General features: G+C 40.9%; 1 pseudogene; it reads right to left on the bottom strand.

Annotated features, from left to right (window-relative positions):
• Nucleotides 1-2970: 2970 nt before the first annotated feature.
• Nucleotides 2971-3524, bottom strand: LOC123817905 (annotated as a pseudogene).
• Between the last annotated feature and the right edge of the window lie 16097 nt (nucleotides 3525-19621).

Genomic DNA, 19621 nt, shown 5'->3' on the forward strand with positions numbered 1-19621 from the left:
CCAGAGATTCATGAAAAGGAAAGGAAATGTTTATTTAATGCTATACAAACTTAAAGTAGTGACCTAATGTCTTTATCAAAAATCCTAAAGTCCCTTAAAACACCCACAAACAGACACAGTCCTTCCTTCCTTCCCCCTTTGCCCAGTCTAGAGTACTGTATCTCAGAAAAGAAAATAGAAGTCCATGGCTCAGGCAGTCCTCTGGTTATTCCCAGTTAGTACTTCATCTTGACTGGGAGACCTCCCTGGGTTCCTGGCACTCTCAGCTGAGTCGCTGGGATCTCTACTAAAACCAGGTGGTGGCTCCCCCTTCTAAAGCCTCGGGGGTCCCCACTCTGCCAAAGCAGCACGGTCCTGTCTCCCAGGGCCACGGGAGTCCTCATTCAGCCAAAACCGCGTGCTTCTCCCCCTGTGCAATGGCTGCATGGCTGTTGGCATTCTGCCAAGCCGAGTGGCGGTTCTCTGCTAAAGCTTCAAGGTGATTCTCTCTCTCAGGCCTGCAGGAGTCTTCACTCTGCTAAAGCTCCGTGGTCCTCTCTCTCCTCAATAGCTGTGATCCTCTCTGCACTTTCACAGCTGCATGGTTCTCCCTCTCAATGGCTGCTGTGTCTGGGTTTAAATCCCCACGCCAATCTTCCTCTGCAGCCCCATTTCTGACTCCTCCCACACTCAGCTTCACATGCCAGAACTCACATCCTTCCAGCTTTACTGGACTGCCATCATGAGCCTGGGCAAGTGTGGCCCCATATCCTGGAGCCAATCATCTCTGAGCTCCCACGCAGGTGTTGTAACTCGGGGGACCTGCCCCTCTACTCTTGGTGGAGTAGTTACTTCCATTTCCCTGGCTCAGAGCTTGGCCACAGCTATTTAACATATCTAAGCAACCAGCCAAAGGCTATAGATATGTAAAATGACCACACCAGAGGGTAGCTGCAAGGCTGTTGCTATGAGGAACAGCTTTCAAAGGCCCTGCTCCACATGTCCTTTCCCCCAGCCCACACCTGGGGAATGGGGGTGAACACATCTTAAAATCTCCTGGACACCTTAAGTTCTGGAGCCCATTTCAAATGCCTATTTGGGGTCCCCCCTCTTGGCTGCACCCTGTAACAGTTTGAGCTCCAAAATATATAAAGAACTTACACAACTCCACTCCAGGTAGACAAAAAAAAAACATTTACAACATAGGCAAAAGACTTGAACAGACACTTCTCCAAGGAGGACATACAGTGGGCCCCAGAGGCATATGAAAAGATGATCAGCATCACTAGCCATCAGCGAGATGCAAATTAAAACCACACTGCGATACCACTTCATACCTGTGAGAATGGCCATCATAACCAATTCAACAAACAAGTGTTGGACAGGATGTGGAGAAAAGGGAAGCCTAGTGCACTGTTGGTGGGAATGCAGGCTGGTGCAGCCACTGTGGAAAACAGCATGGAATTTCCTCAGAAAACCCAAAATGGAACTGCCTTTTGACCCAGCAATTCCACTGTTGGGATTATTTCCTAAGAACCCTTAAACACCAATTCAAAGGAACCTATGTTCTTCATAGCAGCACAATTTACAATAGCCAAATACTAGAAGCACACTAAGTGCCCATCAGTAAAGAGTGGATCAAAAAACATAGTACATTTACATGATGGATTACTACGCAGCAAAGAGTAAGAAGGAACTCCTACCCTTTGTGACAGCATGGATGGAACTGGAGAGCATTATGCTAAGTGACATAAGCCAGGTGGTGAGGCACAAATATCATATGATCTCATGTTTAACAGGAACCTAATCAACAAAGAAAACACAAGAAAAATATATCCAGAGACACTGAAATTAAGAACAATCTGACAGTAACTAGAGGGGAGTTGGGAGGGGATAATGGGGGGAAAGGTTTTCAGGAACAACTATAAAGGACACATGCACAAATCCAAGAACAGTTGTAGAAGCAAGGGAGGGAGGTGTGTTTGGCTGGGGTGGGGAGAGTGGAGGGGGGTAAATGCAGACAACTGTAGTTGAACAATAATAAAATAATTTTTAAAGCTATGCTTTTTATGGTTTCTCTTTTTCAGGCAGGTTAATAAGAAGTTAGCAATATTCCTTGGCAACTGAAATGGAGAAATTGAGACAGATAGCTGAACTGGGTAAGCAATTTATAGCCAAATACAAAATCTCACCAGAGAGAAAAGCCTCAAGTGCTTAACAGTGAACAAATATGTGCTGGACCACCCATCAGGGTAGTCTTCCCTCATCTGGAAATTTGCTGGTCATGTAATTTCAAACTTGTATCCTGGATGCAACCAATTAGTGGAGACCACAACCATGAACAGGCACCCCTGAAAAAACTGATGAATATCTTACTGAGCTCTTCCTTGAGACCTCACCTAAAATCTTTACTTTTTCAAAGTAGATAGAACTCCTTGAGACACAGAAATCAGTGTGTGTTCTTCTTCATCTTCACTTTTTATCAGAACATTTTTAATTTTTAAAGGTTTTAACAACAACCACCCCCATAATTCAAGCAATTTACAATGACTTGGTAACATGCAAATACTTCAGACAGAAGAAACATGGTTGTTCTTGATGAATTTACTTATAATAAATTCTCATGATATTTTATCTTAAAATATATGAACTGGCTAGACATTATTAGTCATCTAAAGGAAAATGGCAACATGATGATTTAAACACTGGTATGAATTTATTAGTCAATTTAAGGTCAGTGACTGCAGAGATTTATTTTAAAAATCTGGGGTCAAAAATTTTTAGGAAGCAACCATGTACCTTCGTACACTTGAAGAACAACAGCTAAAAACCTACTATCGATGAATACCATTAAATAATGATGTACAACATTCCATCACACATCTGTTTCAAGAACAGCGTGTGTTCAAAATTGTACACTTTATAAATAAACATCACAATATTACTAACTACAGAGAAACCACCAGAATGAGTTCCAAAACACGTTAACTCTCATAAGGCATTCCTGAGCTCTGTTTTAAGGCATTCATTTTTATCTTGTGGTTTTAAGAACATCTTCTTTGCTTTAATTGGTTTTATATCTCCATGTTCACTCCATGTTCACCTTCTTCATAATTGACACAGTCTCTTTTTGTGACAATTTTTTTCCATGTCCCCCACCAAAGTCCCATTATCTTCTAGCCATTTTTTCATCTGACATATCAAACTCCACTGTTTCATCTTCAACTTCTTCTGTTTGTTCTTAGAAGTCATCTGAATAATGATTCACTAATGAATAGTGAAGTTGACTTCTCAACTTCAGGATTAAATCCTATGAATGGCATTTTTCCATATAGGAGATCTTCACATAACAAGAAATTCTGCTCTTCCATTATAAACCTGTCTTTCTCCCTAAGCTCTGGCAAATCCAAGTACCCGTGTTCTTCACTAATAGTTCTCTTCTCTTACTCTTATGGTTGTTTCTTGGTTTCTGAGTACAATCTTCTTTGCATGAACTTCATGTGCAGCAAATTCTTGGACAACTTATTCTTGCACTCTGCCACCATGCTAGCTTCCACTGGGTCCCACTCTGCCACAGCATGAGTCCTTCTTGAGTCACATCTACTTAAATATCCTTTTCAAGTAAATTTTCTCTCTTCTAAAATTTAATGGATCTTAAAGAGACTTGCAGCCAGGGGAGCAATGGGCAACAGCAACTCATCAGGGGAAACCTCCTGAACTTGTTCCCAAGACCCCTTTTCTGTGATTCTGCTATAAGTGGAGAGCAGCCCCATCCTATCCTCACATTTTTCTTACAGTGTGTGAAGAGAGCCACAGCAGACCCACCCAGTCTCTCTTCTACTGTTTTCATTCTAGTCTCATCCATATCTCCTGTCCCTGGTTTAATAAACGTACTCTCAAAATTACCTGGTCTTGTGTTGTGGAACTCTTCTTGCACTAACCCAAGAACCCACACCCTAACAGCTGGCTTTAGGTCATTCTGTCCTGGGCCTGGCCCCTTTTCTGGTGATATTTTGAAGTTTAGAATAAATGTTATTGCAAAAGGAAAAAATGTATGTGTGTGTTCTTAAGAGAGGTTAAAAGTAAGTAGTTTCTCTTAACAACTGGATTATTTGTGAGTGAGTATAAAGAGACAAACTTAGAAAGTCAAGGAAAGTTGTCGAAGGTTAGTGGAACAAAGATATAGAGGAAGAGATTAAATGTATAAACACTACACTTTAATTATGTGAATGTCCTTACACCCAAAGGCATACTAACTATATTAGTTAAATGGACGCTGAAGTAGCTATAGAAACACAGACCTCCATGCTTGCTGCTGAAGCAGGGGAAATGTACTTGTGAAACTCTTATTGTCTTCTTCACCTGTGGAACTTTCAGATGGTAATTGTAATTTACAAGATGTGTACTTACAGCCCAGTCCCCAAACTAACCTTAAGTTTACAGCTTCTAAGTGTAGAACTAGTGAAAATCAGATTAATAATAAATACATAATTGCAGGTGGCCCATGGTAAATGCAATCCCATCTCATGGTGATAATATTTATACTGAAAAAGTGTGTAGTGTTCCCTCAAATTACAAGTCAATGCTATACAAGATGAATATGGAGAAATGAGACAAATAACAAAACTTAGATCATGATAGTTTACAGGGTAGAAATGATCCAGAATGTTTGTCTTAACAAAGTCCTGTGAAACTGACTGCTTTCCATTTACCCCCTTTTCTCTTTTGAGTACATATGACTTTGACTTCCATGCATTGTTGAGGTCTTGCTGCATCACCAATAGTTTTATTGTTCAGCAAGAAAAACACTGCCACTAAGTCTTCCTAAGAATCCCACCTAGCACTTGAGACAATGTTATATAACCAAAAAATCAGTCACCAATGCATTGTTTAGAAATGGGAAAGTATGAACGAAATAGTGGCCACATACTAATCCTGACAAGCTCAGGGAAGGCCTGTGTGGTGGGACTTACAAACTCGGAGAACTGAGGTGACCACAGAGGATGGTCTGAATGATGGGCAGTCATGTCCTAGGCCAGCAGCTCTTTAGATAATGACCAATCTTTACCTTAACTAAGCCTGTTTATTGTCTTTTTGCATCTACCATGACATAACTTGAAAATGTCAGGACAATTTATGTTTTTGCAGACCTCTCACTTCAAAACAGACAACAAAAACCTTTTATTGTTATTGTTATTCTGTTCATTATTTAATGTTAACTGTTCTGAACTAATAATCCTAAAAAATAAAAAGGTGTCTATTGCTTTTACTTTTTCCCAATCTCAGAGATTTCTGCGCTTTGCTATTCTCTCACTCCCCAGTCTAATGCCAGTAGATTTCATGTAAGCCCTTGAGCTCTTGGCTTTGACTGTACTGTGTAAAATAAGGTGCAACACTGCCATTATCTGAAAAAATTTTCTCCATTCATTGAGATTTTGCATCCTGGTGATTGTCTTCAAGATTGCCTCAAAGAAACTCAGAAAAATTCTCTGCAGGTTTAGACGTTTCTTACATTGACAGTTGAAAATTCCAAGCTTCTGATTCAGAAGTGGTCTTTCTGGTGACCTGCCCTAACTCTGCCACTATGCAGAAGCCTGTCAAGAATTGCCTCATCATGACAAAAGCACTCTCATCACCCTCATCACTTACAACATTCCAAAAGTTTAGCCACTCTTTTCTAATTCCCAGCAAAGAGGAGCAAACATCTTTTTCTAATGTCACATGACATACCTGAGGCTTCTTGAGGTGGGATGATGTTCCAGAGTCACTCAGCCCGCAGGTGGACTCAGACATGTCACATACGGTCTATTGGCACTTGGCATGCATGGTTCATTTTCTTCTATGTTTTCTTTTATATCACAGGGACTGAAAGTTTCAATACTATTTTCCCCATAATAGAGTCCATATATGAGTCAAATTCAGCCTCCAAGGTACAGTTGCATTTAATTCAAGAGCTGGAAGGGAGAACGGTCATTATTTCTTTTAATGTGTTGACTGATGGGTGGACTGTGGCAGAAGAAGCAGGTGTTTCCTTACCTGTGCTTGGGGCTGTGGCCATGTGACCTTGAGACCAGACTTCCAGTGGCAGCTCCCTCACTTCCATTTCTCTAGGTATTCATGGCTTTATAAGCAGTAAATCTTTGTCTTGAAGATGTTTCTGCACATGTGGTCATGGAAGATTTACCTTTAACTTCCCACAATTGGAAACAACACAAGTGTCCATAAAGGGTAAATAGATAAATAAAATTAATGCATCCTTGGAATGAGATATAACTAGAGAATAAAAAAAAGAACTATGTCAAAATAGCCAAATTTGGGCTCAAATTAAATACTTCATGATAAAAAATTTGAAAATTCCAGAAAGTGCCAATGAATTTATACTGAACAGAACTGAAGAGAGTGCCCTTAACATTAAAAATGGAGGTGGAGAGGTGAAGAAAAAGGAGACTACAAGAGGGCATGAGAAGACTTTAATAGTAAGGGACATGGTCTTTATTTTCATTGTACAACTTGTCCGGTGCATGCATCTGAAAACACTTCATAAATTGCATACTTTCAACATGTTAAGCTCATTATATTCAACTATAATTGAATAAGTATATTAAAATTATATATATTTCTATGAAATATTGCCTAAAGTATTAGTTGAATACAAAGTACAAAACTAAAAAAAAGATACCCAACTGTAACTTGACATTTTCTTGCCCATATTTCTACTTGTCCACAGGGCGTGATAGGACTTCTCTGCAGATGGAGCCTTTTGGGGGCACCACTGACTTCACCTCAGCAGCACCCATAGTGCAGCAGGGGTGCAACTTCAACAACATCACTCATTACACAGTCTTTCTACTTCTTCAAACTCCCGTAATGGACTCTGTCTACTCTTCCATCCAGCCAAGCATCACCCCTACAGAGGTCAGTCTTCTGAGGAAGATTTTTTTCCCCTAAACCTTCATTCTTTATGGAGTAAATGTCCACTACTTCTCCAGGTTTCAGCCAAGAGAATACTTTCTCAGAAGTGCTCATGTTCCCCAGATCAGCTGAGACTCAATTACATACTCTGGAGGAACCAGAAGTTTTTTTTTGAGGCCCTTCACTGGATTATATTAAGTTCCTAGAGCCATGATTTACCTGACAGCCTGTCTGTGTTAGAAGGTAAAGTCAATGAGCACAGGGCCCACACTTGTCTTATTCTGTTTGGAGTTTCCAGGGCCCAGCCAAGATCCTGAAACATGACAGATGCTCTGTAAACACGCATTAAATCAATAAGGGAAACTGCAAAGTGGAAGCCTGTCACTGTGTGACACTTGCAGTTAAATTATGTTCTTATAGACACAAAGGCATTGTGTCAGCATGAGAGGAGGATGGTGCCTGCTTGGGGACATCCTAAGGTGAGGCCTTTATTACTCATATCATCTGAAGGAAAGAAAGGAACTTCCTAACAGTGAGGGGTTGGACTGCATTTATTCCTCCAACATCACAGTCCTCCACAGTCCCACCTTGTTAGTTAGCTGATTCATTTAGCTGATGCTGCAGCTAGGTGGGGAGTATTAAACAGCCAAATTATTTTGACCTGAGAATGCATGTTGCTTCCTATTAAATCAATGAAAGACTCTCTTTTACAGTTCTAGTGGACCACTGCAGATAAGAAAAGGGGGTCTGACAGCAAAAAAAGGGGGACTTTGAAAAAGGGAAATATATACAGAGTCAAATGGGAACTAATCTTATCAATAGGGACTCAATTATTGATACTTTAACATGTACAAGAGCTAACACATTGGGTTTTTAAAATATGATTCTATGAAGTACACAATATTACTGGAAACCTTACTGTAGCTCATAAAGTCTATAGCAGAAGTTCTGTCTGTCCAAATATGACAACTACTTCCAAATACATTTCCCACTTTCCCCAGACCCACTTGAAATATGGCAATTGAATTCTATTTAAATGCCACCCTGTCAAGAATTCAAATATGTCTTAGTTATAAATTGTGTCTTTTCTAGTTGGGTTGAGACATTTTCTCACATTACAGCAACAGCCTTAATTAACAAAGGTAAAATATTATTGTGAGGAATTAACACCAACTATGAGATACTCCCGACTTACTGAGACTGAGGAACTCATTTCACTGGGGAAATAATATAATACGTTTCTAATATTTGGGCTATTTTACAGATTCTCATTGTGCCCATCACTATAATTTTCTGGATTGGTGAAACATACACAATTTGCAATTAAAACTTAACTAAGTAAATTTTCAGAGGCTTTTAACCCCCACTAGCCAAAAAGCCTTTCAACCTAAAATTTACTCCTCTTGGTAAACACATAGCTTTTCTCCTCATTAAATAGTCACTGGTCACTCCATGCATCTAAACAAAGGGAGATATAGATCAACCTTAATAAATGGAGACATTCTGCATTATTATCCAAAACTTATTCATCAACTTGTAAGAACTGATAAATTAGTGATATCCATTTCACAGGTGCACTGCAAGGCAATGATGATGACCTTAAAGACAATGACACATGCTGTCTAATGGAAGAGAAATCAATTAAAGACACTCACCACCATTGTTGGAAAAAACCTAATCAGGGGGGCCCAACAGCCAAGGTACACCTGCCCCTGTCTCTGATGCTTGCCTCTACTCATCACAATCAAACATATTTCAGAGATGAGAAGTTGCCGGTGTCAGAGACAGACAGCTATCCCAAGACATCAACAAAACCTTTATATCTACAAATTGATGTTGAACAGTATAAGTTTGATTGTCTTTACCTGCCTGCTAATATTAGTCATAATAATTATAGTTGTTCTTTGGATTTTTCTCAGTGTGTATATAGCACAACTGTTAATTTCTAAAGGTGTATATGATAACTTTTATTTTACCTAAAATGCTATTTTATATTAAATACTTTTGAATTTTATTGTTTGAGTACAGTTTTCTGCCTTTCCCCCCATCCCTCCCCACCACCCAAACAATCCGCACTTCTCTTTCCTATTTTCATCCCCCCTTGGTTTTGTCCATGTGTTCTTTATAGTTGTTCCTGTACACCCTTTACCCTTTTCCCCCATTATCCCGTCCCCTCTCCCCTCTGGTTACTGTCAGTTTGTTCTTAATTTCAGTGTCTTTGGTTAAATTTTGCTTGCTTGTTGGTTGATTTTTCTTTTGAGAAAAATTAATAAGGTTAATAAGAAGCTAGCAATACTCCTTTGCAAGTGGAATGGGGAAACTGAGAAAGGTGGCTGAACCAAACTGGTCGAGCAATTTATATCTGGATACAAAAGTTTACGCAGGTGAAAAGACCCAGGTTCATAGCAATAAATGAAGTGTGCTGGACCTTGCTTTCAGGGTGGCCTTTCCTCTTTTGGCACATAGCTGCTCAAGTAATTTAGAACTTCTGTCCTGGTACTGACCAATTAATGGAGACCAAAACCCTGAAAGGACACACTTGAAAAAGCTGATGGATTTTATCTTGAGATCTTCCCTGAAACCTCGCCTAAAATGTTCACCTTTTGAAAGCAATATACTCAACACAAATTACACTGTGTGCACTCTTGTTTTTATTTTTAAAAGGTTTTATTTATTCATTTTTTTTAGAAAGTGGATGGAGATATTGTGAGAGAGAGAGTGAAACATCAATGTGTGAGAGGAACATTTTCAGTTTGCCCTTTGCACATCCCCAACAGGGGAGCTGGCCCACAACCCAGGCATGTGCCCTCACTGGGAACTGAACCGAGGACTTTTTAGTTCATAGGCCAATGCTCAGTCCACTGAGCTAACCATCCAGGGCCACATGCAAACTTATTTAGGTACATCTACTGAATTGCTTTTCTTTCTCTAGGGCAGGGTAAATTTCTATTCTTGACATCTCTGAGGGGTTCCCAGGATATTTGCAATAAGGGAGTATGCTGGCATCAGCTTGTCCCAAGCAATCCCCTAAACCTTTCCACAAGGCCCCTTTTCTGTGACTCTTCAATAAGCTGAGAGCAGCCCCTCCTAGTCTCACATGTTTCCCATAATGTTTTAAGAGAATCAAAGCAGCCCCACACAGTCTCTCTTATGATTCTCTTTTTTTTTCCCTAGGCCCATCCTTGTGTCACTGTCCCCTGCTTAAATAAATATAGCCTCAGAATTACCTGGGCTTATTTTTTGAAATCCTTCTGGTAAAAAGTCAAGAATCTGTGCACCACTGGCTAACCTTTGGTAAACCTGCCCTGGGCCAGGTCCCCTTTCTGGAAACATTTTGAAGTTTAGAAGAGATGCAATTGCAAAGTGAGGAAAAGTGATGTGTGTGTGTGTTTGAAGAGAGTGTAAAAGTAACTAGTTTGTTCTATTGAGTTGGTTATTTCTGAGTGAAAAGAAACAAACTAAGATCAAGGAAAGTTGTGGAAGATTACTGTAATAAAATATGAAGAAAGAAATTTTATCAATACAATTGTGACTGAAGACGAGAATAAATGCACAGGCTACAGCAAACCTATGGAGAGAAGGGGGACAGCAAGGCTACTCTCTCAAGAGGAGAGCATACCAACCCTTGCCTAGACAGGCTTTTATTGTTTTTTTCTTGGGTCTTACATCAAAGAAGGATTTAGTATCAATATATTACATAGAATATTATTGTCTACATGTAAAGTACAATCAAGGAAATGAAAATAACATGCAGAAGAGAAGGGCGGCAAGCTGATTAGCTCTGTCCTTAAGAAAATTCACATAGGCTTTGGAAATTACCTTGAAGATAGACAATACAAATCTACTATTTTAGACCTGGTTGACAGAGTATTAGCAAGAGCAAGCCATAACAGTCTGTATGCATTTTCTAGGCCTGATTCCCATGGGAAAACTTGGTTTGAAGGTCTGGCTCCTGCCTACCACCTCGCTTTTGTAGGTTTTCCATACAGAGTTGAGTCACATTTGCCAGACCAAAACTAACTGGTCCCCTATAATCTCTCCCTGTTTTTTTCTTTTTGTTAAGGTTGCTGTGGTGATGCATCCCACAAGATTTGCTACTTGCTGGTCTTTTTTGAGTCCCTGGGAAAATGTTTTGTAAATGCATCAGAATATACAAAGCATTACTAAAATTGGTAAACCACCGGTGGCTCCAGTGACCCACAATCTTAGGTTGAGTCCATTAAACCAGTGTTTTGGGTTTAGTGAGCCATGATTATCATTAGGTGTTTGAAGAATCTTCTGCATAGTTAAGTGTTGAATGTCCAGCAACTGTTGGTGTAACCCCAGTTGCAATTTATTAATTTGTCCCTTTAAATTAGTAGAAAAGGCTCCTCTTAGGTGATGTTGAATATCACTCCAGGAGTATTGACTGGAGTTCCACTGAAGTGGGGTGACACACAGTTTGAAGAAACTGGGATCACAGGTCAGCTGCTGACGGGTCACTAGCATGTCCAGGTGTTCACCAATCCAGTTGAGGGCTGATTCAACTGCAGAAAGCTGAGTCAGGATCAATCTGGGCCTGTTGAAGTATTTCTAAAGTAGCATTGGTTAAGAGAACATCAACAGTATGAGCAGTTTGAACTGATTCAATGAGGGCATTGGTTGCCGTGGCATCAGGAGCTGGGACAACTATAGCAGAGAAAATAAATGCAATTAAAGTGCCAACAAATGGTCAGACTCATAAGGAGGCCAGCACATTGTTAAGAGCTATTATTCCATTGAGATCTTCCCATTCTCTGGTTACACTAACTGACACCCCCACTTGAATTTGTCTTCTAACTATATAAACCACAATGAGGCCTAACTGAGTAATATTGAGATGAGTAAGACAGCTGGCATATATCGAGCCTGCAGAGACAGGCAAAGAATGAACTTTCGCTGATTCATTATAAAAGACTTGAGCTGTCCCTGGAGTTGCCAAAAACAAGTAGGGGTGAGAGGTACAAACTGAGACACAATTCTGTTTTGGAGGGCCATCTGGGTAGAGAAATTTAAAAAATATATATACAGGTGTTTTCTAGCAATAAAAGGCAAGCCCATTTTCCAAGAATTGTAATGCCAAGGGCTAGTGTGGTTGGGAGAAATAATTCTGATAATAGGTGCCCTGGTACTGGGCCCCTCCCACCACGTATTAGTATATGGGAATTAAGGCAGAGCTGAAACTATTGTGTCCAGCATAGCCAGTACCTTCCAATTAGCTCCCCAGTTCTTCACTGCAAAAGGAGTTTTGGGGAGAAAAGCAATGGTGACATTTGGTCCTCTGCACAAAGACCAAGAGAATGACTATTTATTTTATTTTAATTGCTGTTCATGTACAGTTTTCTGTCTTTTACTCGCATCCCAGCCCACCCCCAAGCCTTCCCCATCTCCCTCCCATTTCCACCACCCCGCCTAGTTTTTGTCCATGTGTCCTTTATACTTTTGTCTGTAAACCCTCCCTCATTTCCCCAGAAATTCCCTCCTGTCTCCCCTCTGGTCACTGTCAGGCTGTTCTCTATTTCAGTGTCTTTGGTTATATTTTGCTTGTTTATTTGTTTTGTTGTTTAGGTTCCTGTTAAGGGTGAGATCATATGGTATTTGACATTCACTGCCTGGCTTAATTTGCTTGGCATAATGCTTTCTAGTTCCATCCATGCTCTCACAAAGGGTAGGAGCTCCTTCTGTCTTTCAACCAAGAGACTGAGTCTTTGCAGCTACTGTCTAAAGTACAAGGAGGAACCAGAGGGGTATTCAAAGTATGGTATACTCCCCTTTGGGTGCCCAGACCAACTGTGGTTACCATAGAGAGCTGATAGTAATCACTGTACTGCTCCTTGCTTGCAGCATAGAGTTTTTCTCTTATAGGTAAGCACAAAGTTTCACTAAGAACAACAACAACAAAAAAAACAAAACAAAAACAAACTGGTAAGTATTCAGCAACATAAATGGTATTTTTTTGTCACCAACATCCAGTGCTTGTTTTCTTGTAATGGGCCATCAGGGGGCATGCATACTCCTCCAGTCCACTGAGTGTCGTTAGTGGAAAAGGGATGTTCAATATTCCACCAGGTATGCAACTTAAATACCAGTGGGTCAATAAAGTGAGCCCAATAAATATGAGAGGGATTATTTTCAGTAGTTAGGCTCTGCCCTGCTAGGCAGTGTATAATGGCAATTAAAAGCAAAGTTTTAGCTGAATTGGCTGACAACACTGCTAAGTAAGCAACAAACCTGTTTTCTGGGGTGTCTTCCACATTAGTTTCAATAAGAATTTTCTCATCTTGAGTATTAAGAGTCTTAATTTCCTCGCATGTGGTGGGGACAGGTCTGAAGGGAGCATTATGAGGCACTGAGAGATTATTACTCTCCATTGGAGGCATCTGAGCCTCTGTCGCCACTATTGGGGTGGTCCACACCCCCCTTTCTTGGCAAATCCAAACCTGTGTGCCACACCCTGGGTGTCTGTGTTTCCTCTGGTTGTTCAGTGTCAGCTGGGCCATCTGGTCTGATCAGCTTTTGTCTCCAGGTAGTGGAGCTTGATATCTGTTTTGTTCATGAGAAGGCTTCACTTTTTTTAGCTGGAAGCCAGACAGGACCTGTAGGCATGAAAACACAGGCATACGCTCTTCCCCATGTGAAGAGATCTGCAGGGCTCTGACAAGTACCACCTCCCAGCAGATCTCTGTATAAAACCTGAGGATAAGATGACTTTGGCTCTTTCTTCTGAAAATGTTTCTCAATTGGAGTACAGAGTTTTTCATCACAAATTGGAAAATTATAGGTATACCTACCTAACATAATCAAATTTTGGCAGGTAGACTCTTGACTCCCCCTTTTATGTTTTTTAAGATTTTTAAAGTTATGATGTGCCCATTCAACAATTGCCTGACCAGTTGAATTGTAAGGTATTCCTGTTTTATGTTGGATATCCCAATGCTGAAGGAAGGCTTGAGTAGAATAGTCAAGATATCCTGGGCTATTATCAGTTTTAACTTGCTAGGGCCATCCTAAATGACTAAGGGCCTCAAGCCAATGGGCTTGTATACTTTTAACAGATTCTCCTGTTAAAGCAGCTGCATGTAGGGCACCAGAGTAAGTATCAATAGAAATATGAATGTATTTGAATTTTCCAAAGGGAGAGTAAAGAGTGACATCTGTTTGCCAAATCATTTGAGAACTTAGTCCTCGAGGGTTAACTCCCATGGATGGAGGTGCCTTAGTAAGGGCTTGACAGTCAGGGCATTCCTTAATAATTTGCTTAGCTTGAGAATGGGGAATATCAAATTGTCTTTGAAGTGACTGACTGTTCTGATGAAAGCAACTGGTGAGAAGCTGGAAAGCACTGAGGATGCTAACTAAGGCATCTGCCTTACTGTTACCATCCACCAAGGGGCCAGGCAGGCCTGAGTGGGATCCAATATGAATAGTGAAGAGGGGGTGTTCTCACTTGTCAAGGAGAGACTGTAAAGTCAGAAATAAGTTAAGCAGATTTGAGTCAATTGAAGTCTTAATTAATGCCTGATGTAAATGTTGAATAGTATAGACAGTATATCCAGAGTCACATACTATATTTAAAGCTTTTTGGACCATTGCTGCAGGGCCAAAATTGCAGCAAATAGTTCAGCACTCTGAGTAGAGGAATGTCCTGAGGATACAGAGCCTTTCCAGCTATTGCCTTCTTTCCAGAAAACAGCAGCCTGTCTGGTTCTTCCATACCCATCAAGAAATACAGTTTTTGCTTTTGTTATTGGTATTGGGCTGATTTTTTTGCTAGTCTTATCTGAAGGAATGTAATGTTTTGAAGCAGTCTGTCTGAGGTTAGATTAATCTCCAGTCCTCCCACAAAGTCAGCTATGGCACACTGAAATTCTAAAGACTGAGTTGTTAGTTGCTGTAAATAAATCTGAGTTAAGGGAATGTGAATCAAGTCAGGATCATATCCAAATAACTGCTGTGTTCACTCACGTCCTTTTATTATGAGATGGCACAATGCAGTTACATAGGTGGTAATGGTGCATCGTGGCTGATGACACAGAAAAAGCCACTCTATCATAATTAAATGAGGTGACAGTTGTCCTATAAGGCACATTTGAGTGCCTAAGGTTGGGAAGCAGAAAAGCCAGACAGGGAGCTGCAGATTAACTCTGGTTAATTGTCATTGCTGAATATGCTGATTTACTACAGTTAACTCTTGCAAGGCCTCAGAGGACAATTCCCTAGAGGAATTGAGATCTGGGTCTCCTTTAAGGGTGTTAAATAAATGTGTGAATTGCTGAGTGGGTATTTCAAGGCTGAGTCACACCCAATTAATTGCTCCTGAAAGTGGTTGGAGGTGATTAAGAGTTAAATCATTGGGTGGCCTAATTTGAAGGACTTGAGGCTGAATTGTCCTATTAAAAAGGACATAACCTAAATATTTCCAAGGCTCTGAATGCTGGATTTTCTCTGGAGCAATTATTAGTCCAGCAGAGGCTACAGAGTTCTTAAGAAACAAAGTAGTTTTTGCTGGCATATCTGGTGAGGGAGCTGCAATTAAAATGTCATCCACATAATGATTGATAATTGTATTAGGACATTGATCCCTTACTGGCTGATTTGCTGTATGAACAAAATGCTGACAAATAGTTGGAGTATTAAGCATGCCCTGATGTAAAACTTTCCATTGAAATCGCTGTAAAGGCTCAGAATTATTAATGCCTGGGAAGAAAATGCAAACTGCTCCCGACCCTTTTCTGCTAAAGGAATTATGAAAAAAAAAAGTCTTTTAAATCAATGATTAAAAGTGGCCAATCTTTAGGAATACAAGGTGGATTAGGGGCCCCTGGCTGCAGGGGACCCATAGGTCGGAGGGATTCATTGAGTTTCCTTAGATCATGAATAAGCCTCCATTTGCCAGATTTCTTTGGTAGAACAAAAATAGGTGTGTTCCATGGGCTGTTAGAGGGTTCAATATGACCTGCTTCTAGTTGTAGCTTGACTAAAAAATGGGTCTATTTAAGTTGCTACCTTTTAAGTGGCCACTGATCAACCCATATAAGTGTGTTGGAGAGCCAAGTAGGCCTTAGGGGAGTTATAAGAGCAGTGGCCACCAGGGAAAATGTGGCAGAGAGATTTGCATCCCCCACTGAATGAGGAGATCATGTCCCCAGATATTAAGGGACATAGGCAAAACATATGGTTGACTTCTCCCTACCTGTCCCTCAGGCCCATAACATCTAAGAGACCATACACTGAGTTGAGGTTGAGAAATTCCTCCAACACCTGTAACAGCTGTTCCACTGTCTGTTAGAGGCCATTCAGGAGGCCAAAACTGACTTCAGATAACAGAAATATCGGCTCTCGTATCTATGACACCATGAAAAGTTTTATTCTTTATTTTCACTTAGAAAATTGACTTATTTAGCTTAATGGATTCTGTCCAGGAAACTGACTGATTGTCTTTAGTGCTGAAGCCTCCCTCTCCCCTCACTGCATTCTGAGTCTTTGAGATTACATAGGGGAGGAGGAGCAGCTGGGGAATGCATGTTTGAGCAGGAATAATATGATAGCCTGACACGTTAAGCATGATGTTAATTTCTACTTTGTAATCTGAGTTAACGACTCCTGGCTGAACAAAGATGCCTTTGGTAGCAATGCTGGATCTCCCTAAAATTAGCCCTACTGTTCCTGGGGGTAGAAGTCCCCAAACACCAGTGGAAGATACAATTATTTGATTCTGTTCCTTTAAGTTGAGCTCATTGGTGGTGACCAAGTCTAGCCCTGCTCTTCCAATGGTGGCTGCATGAAGGTCAGAAACTGTGCATTTCTTCTGATTTCGTGATATTGGTTGTAGTTCTAAAAGCTCAAACTGGGGTTGGGGGCACTGGAGCAGGTGCCACCCTGGAAGTTTCCCTGAATTGGTTGGTTATTTTTTTTATATTTGGAGTGACATTCGCTTGGCCAATGCCTGCCTTTGCCACAGTGCGGAAAATCCTTGGGGGAAAGGTTGTAATTATCTTTTCCCCTTCTCAGTGTGGACAAACAGTCCTTGCACAAGTGACTCGGCTTTCCACAATTATAACACTTGGGATCTCCCCTAATTGCAGCAGCTAAGAAATAGGCCTTATGCTGCTGTGTGCCAACATTTTGGCAAGCCTTGATAAACTCACTGATGTCTTTGGTGGTAGCTCGCAGTCCTTTGATGTATAATGGCCCTGCAGTTCTTGTTAGCATTTTCATAAGCTAGCTGCCCCAAAAGAGCTTTCGCTGCTCTGTCGTTATCTATTTGCCTGTCAATAGCTTCTTGGAGGTGATCAATAAAGTCAATATATGCCTCTGTTGCCTGCCGAAGGCATTGTCTCATATCCCCAACAGGGTATCTGTCTGAATTTTTTTGCTTTCTTGGTGGTGACTGATCCTGTGGGGAGCAATGCTCCCGGAATTGAGATAAGGAATGGTGGCTATGAGGCAGGTACTCTGGTGGAGCTGTAGGCAGAACTCTTGTGGCCTGTTCTTCTGCTGCATCATATATAACTTCCTCCTCTGAATTAAACTTCGTATCCTCCTCTGTAACTAGTTCCTTTTCTTAGTCCATATAGGCATGACAGCAGTCCTGACTAGTCCCCAAGTTAATAAGTTCTGAACTCCAACAGGAAATCTACTATGTACAAAGCTTTTAATTTGTCACCTGCTTTTTCCCAAACCTTAATATCTAAGGTTGCCTTATCAGGAAAAACAGGCTGAATGAGATGCTGTTCATTTACCTCACATCCTGTTCCCTGGAGGAGCTGCTGTAACACACACAGGTAGACTTCCTGCTCTTTAGACAAATTAGAGCCCATTCTTGTTGTTAAAAGGTTCCTTTATTATTTTTTTATTTCTGCCCTTTCACACTCCGATGGCCATACTAAACCTTAGCTAAGTAGCTATTGGGGAGTATAGTGTGGTGGGTCAAAAAATGTACTGCTGGTGGGAGACAGTGGAGGAGGGCTGCCTGTCATGCAGGGTACCCTAACCCTGGTTATGGGTTTCAGGTTTTTCCCCATGTGCTTAAAACTGCCAGGGGTATCGAAGTGCCAGGTGAACAACCTTTATATTGTGCTCCCTGATCAAGTCAAGAGTTAAATTACTGTGATGGGAATTTTGTGTGAGGCCCTTGCATGTCTTGGGTATTGACCCCCGACAATTCTGCAAGGCCCCTACTCACACAGGAATGCCTGAGATGTCAAGCCAGAGGCATGAATGCCTCTTACCTTTGGTTCTTCAGCAAGAAGCTAATGCACTCATAAATAACCCTGTAACTATCACTGAGTTCTAAAAGCAACCTTCAGAGTCCATTTGAAACCCAAACACTCCTTTACTATCTGCTTCTCTGTTTACAGGTGGGTGGAGGGAAAAGGCAGAATGAAAAGGGATGTTGCAAAAGGCAGCTTTTAAAGAAAGAGTGTGCAGAGGTGCTTGTAAGAAAAGAAGTTAATTGAAGGAAAGAGTCATTGCTCTCTCTCTCAAGCCTAAAACCTGACTGGGGGTTTTGCCACAGGGATGGGCTTGTGAATGTTTATTACAGTGTGCCTCTCATTGTGTTGGCTTTTGCTTGCAGTGTCAGGAAACGTAGTGTTCTGTCCTGGCCCATGTCTAACATATCCTGTCATGGGTGACTTTCAGCAGCAGGTGCCCTTGTGGCTCTTAACTACCTAATGTGTGCCCTTGAAGTGCGGCAATTACCAGAGAGAGAGAAAGATCAAGGCTTCTGCTTACTAAAAAGAGTGTTGTGGCAAGAAAGAGTGACCTTGGAAAAATGCCTTTTTCTCTGAAATACAAGGCACAGTATGGCCTTACCAAAAAGCACTCAGTGTCGTTGGCCCTAACCTGGGCTGATTAACGCGTTCCAACCAAGTGAGTGTTTTGGCCACAACTGCATCTCATAGCCTCCTGTCCCTGTTCCTGGGCACCAGATGTGGCGTACTCCAGACAGCTGAGTCTCCCTGTTGTGACTGAAGATGAGAAGAAATGCACAGGCTACAGCACTCCTGTGGAGAAAAGGGGGACAGCAAGGCTACTATCTCAAGAGGAGAGAACACCAACCTTTGCCTAGACAGGCTTTTATTGTTTTTCTTCATTCTTACATCAAAGAAGAATTTAGTATTTATTACATAGAATATTATTGTCTACATGTTAGGTACAATCAAGGGAATGAAAATTACATGCAGAAGGGAAAAGTGGTGAGTTGATTAGCTCTGTCCTTGGGAAAGTTCACACAAGCTTTGGAAATTACCTTCAACATAGACAATATACGTGTACTGTTTCAGACCATGGTGATCAAGGTTTAGTAAGAACAAGCCATAACAGTCTGTAGCATTTTCTAGGCCTGAGTCTCAGGGGAAAATTCAGTTTGAAGGTCTGGCTCCTGCCTGCCACCTCGCTTCTGTAGGTTTTCCATACAGAGCTGAGTCACACTTGACAGACCACAACAATCTTGTCCCCTACACTTAAGGTTACAACTTCCAAGTGAACAACTAGCAGAAATCAGAGTAATAATGAATAATTAAGAACAGGTCAACCATAGTAAATAAGACTCCATATAATGGTGAGATGGTTAAAAAATGGATCAGTGCATAGTCTGCCCTCCAACTATTAACTAAATGTTATCAAAATGTAAAACACAGAAATATGAGAAAGCACAATTTATTTATTTCAAGCTTTCATATAAGAAAGCTTATATGTTAGCAATGAC

This window comes from Phyllostomus hastatus, unplaced genomic scaffold, assembly GCF_019186645.2.
Source record: "Phyllostomus hastatus isolate PE091 unplaced genomic scaffold, TTU_PhHast_1.1 phas_contig_234, whole genome shotgun sequence".
Taxonomy (NCBI): Eukaryota; Metazoa; Chordata; class Mammalia; order Chiroptera; family Phyllostomidae; genus Phyllostomus; species Phyllostomus hastatus.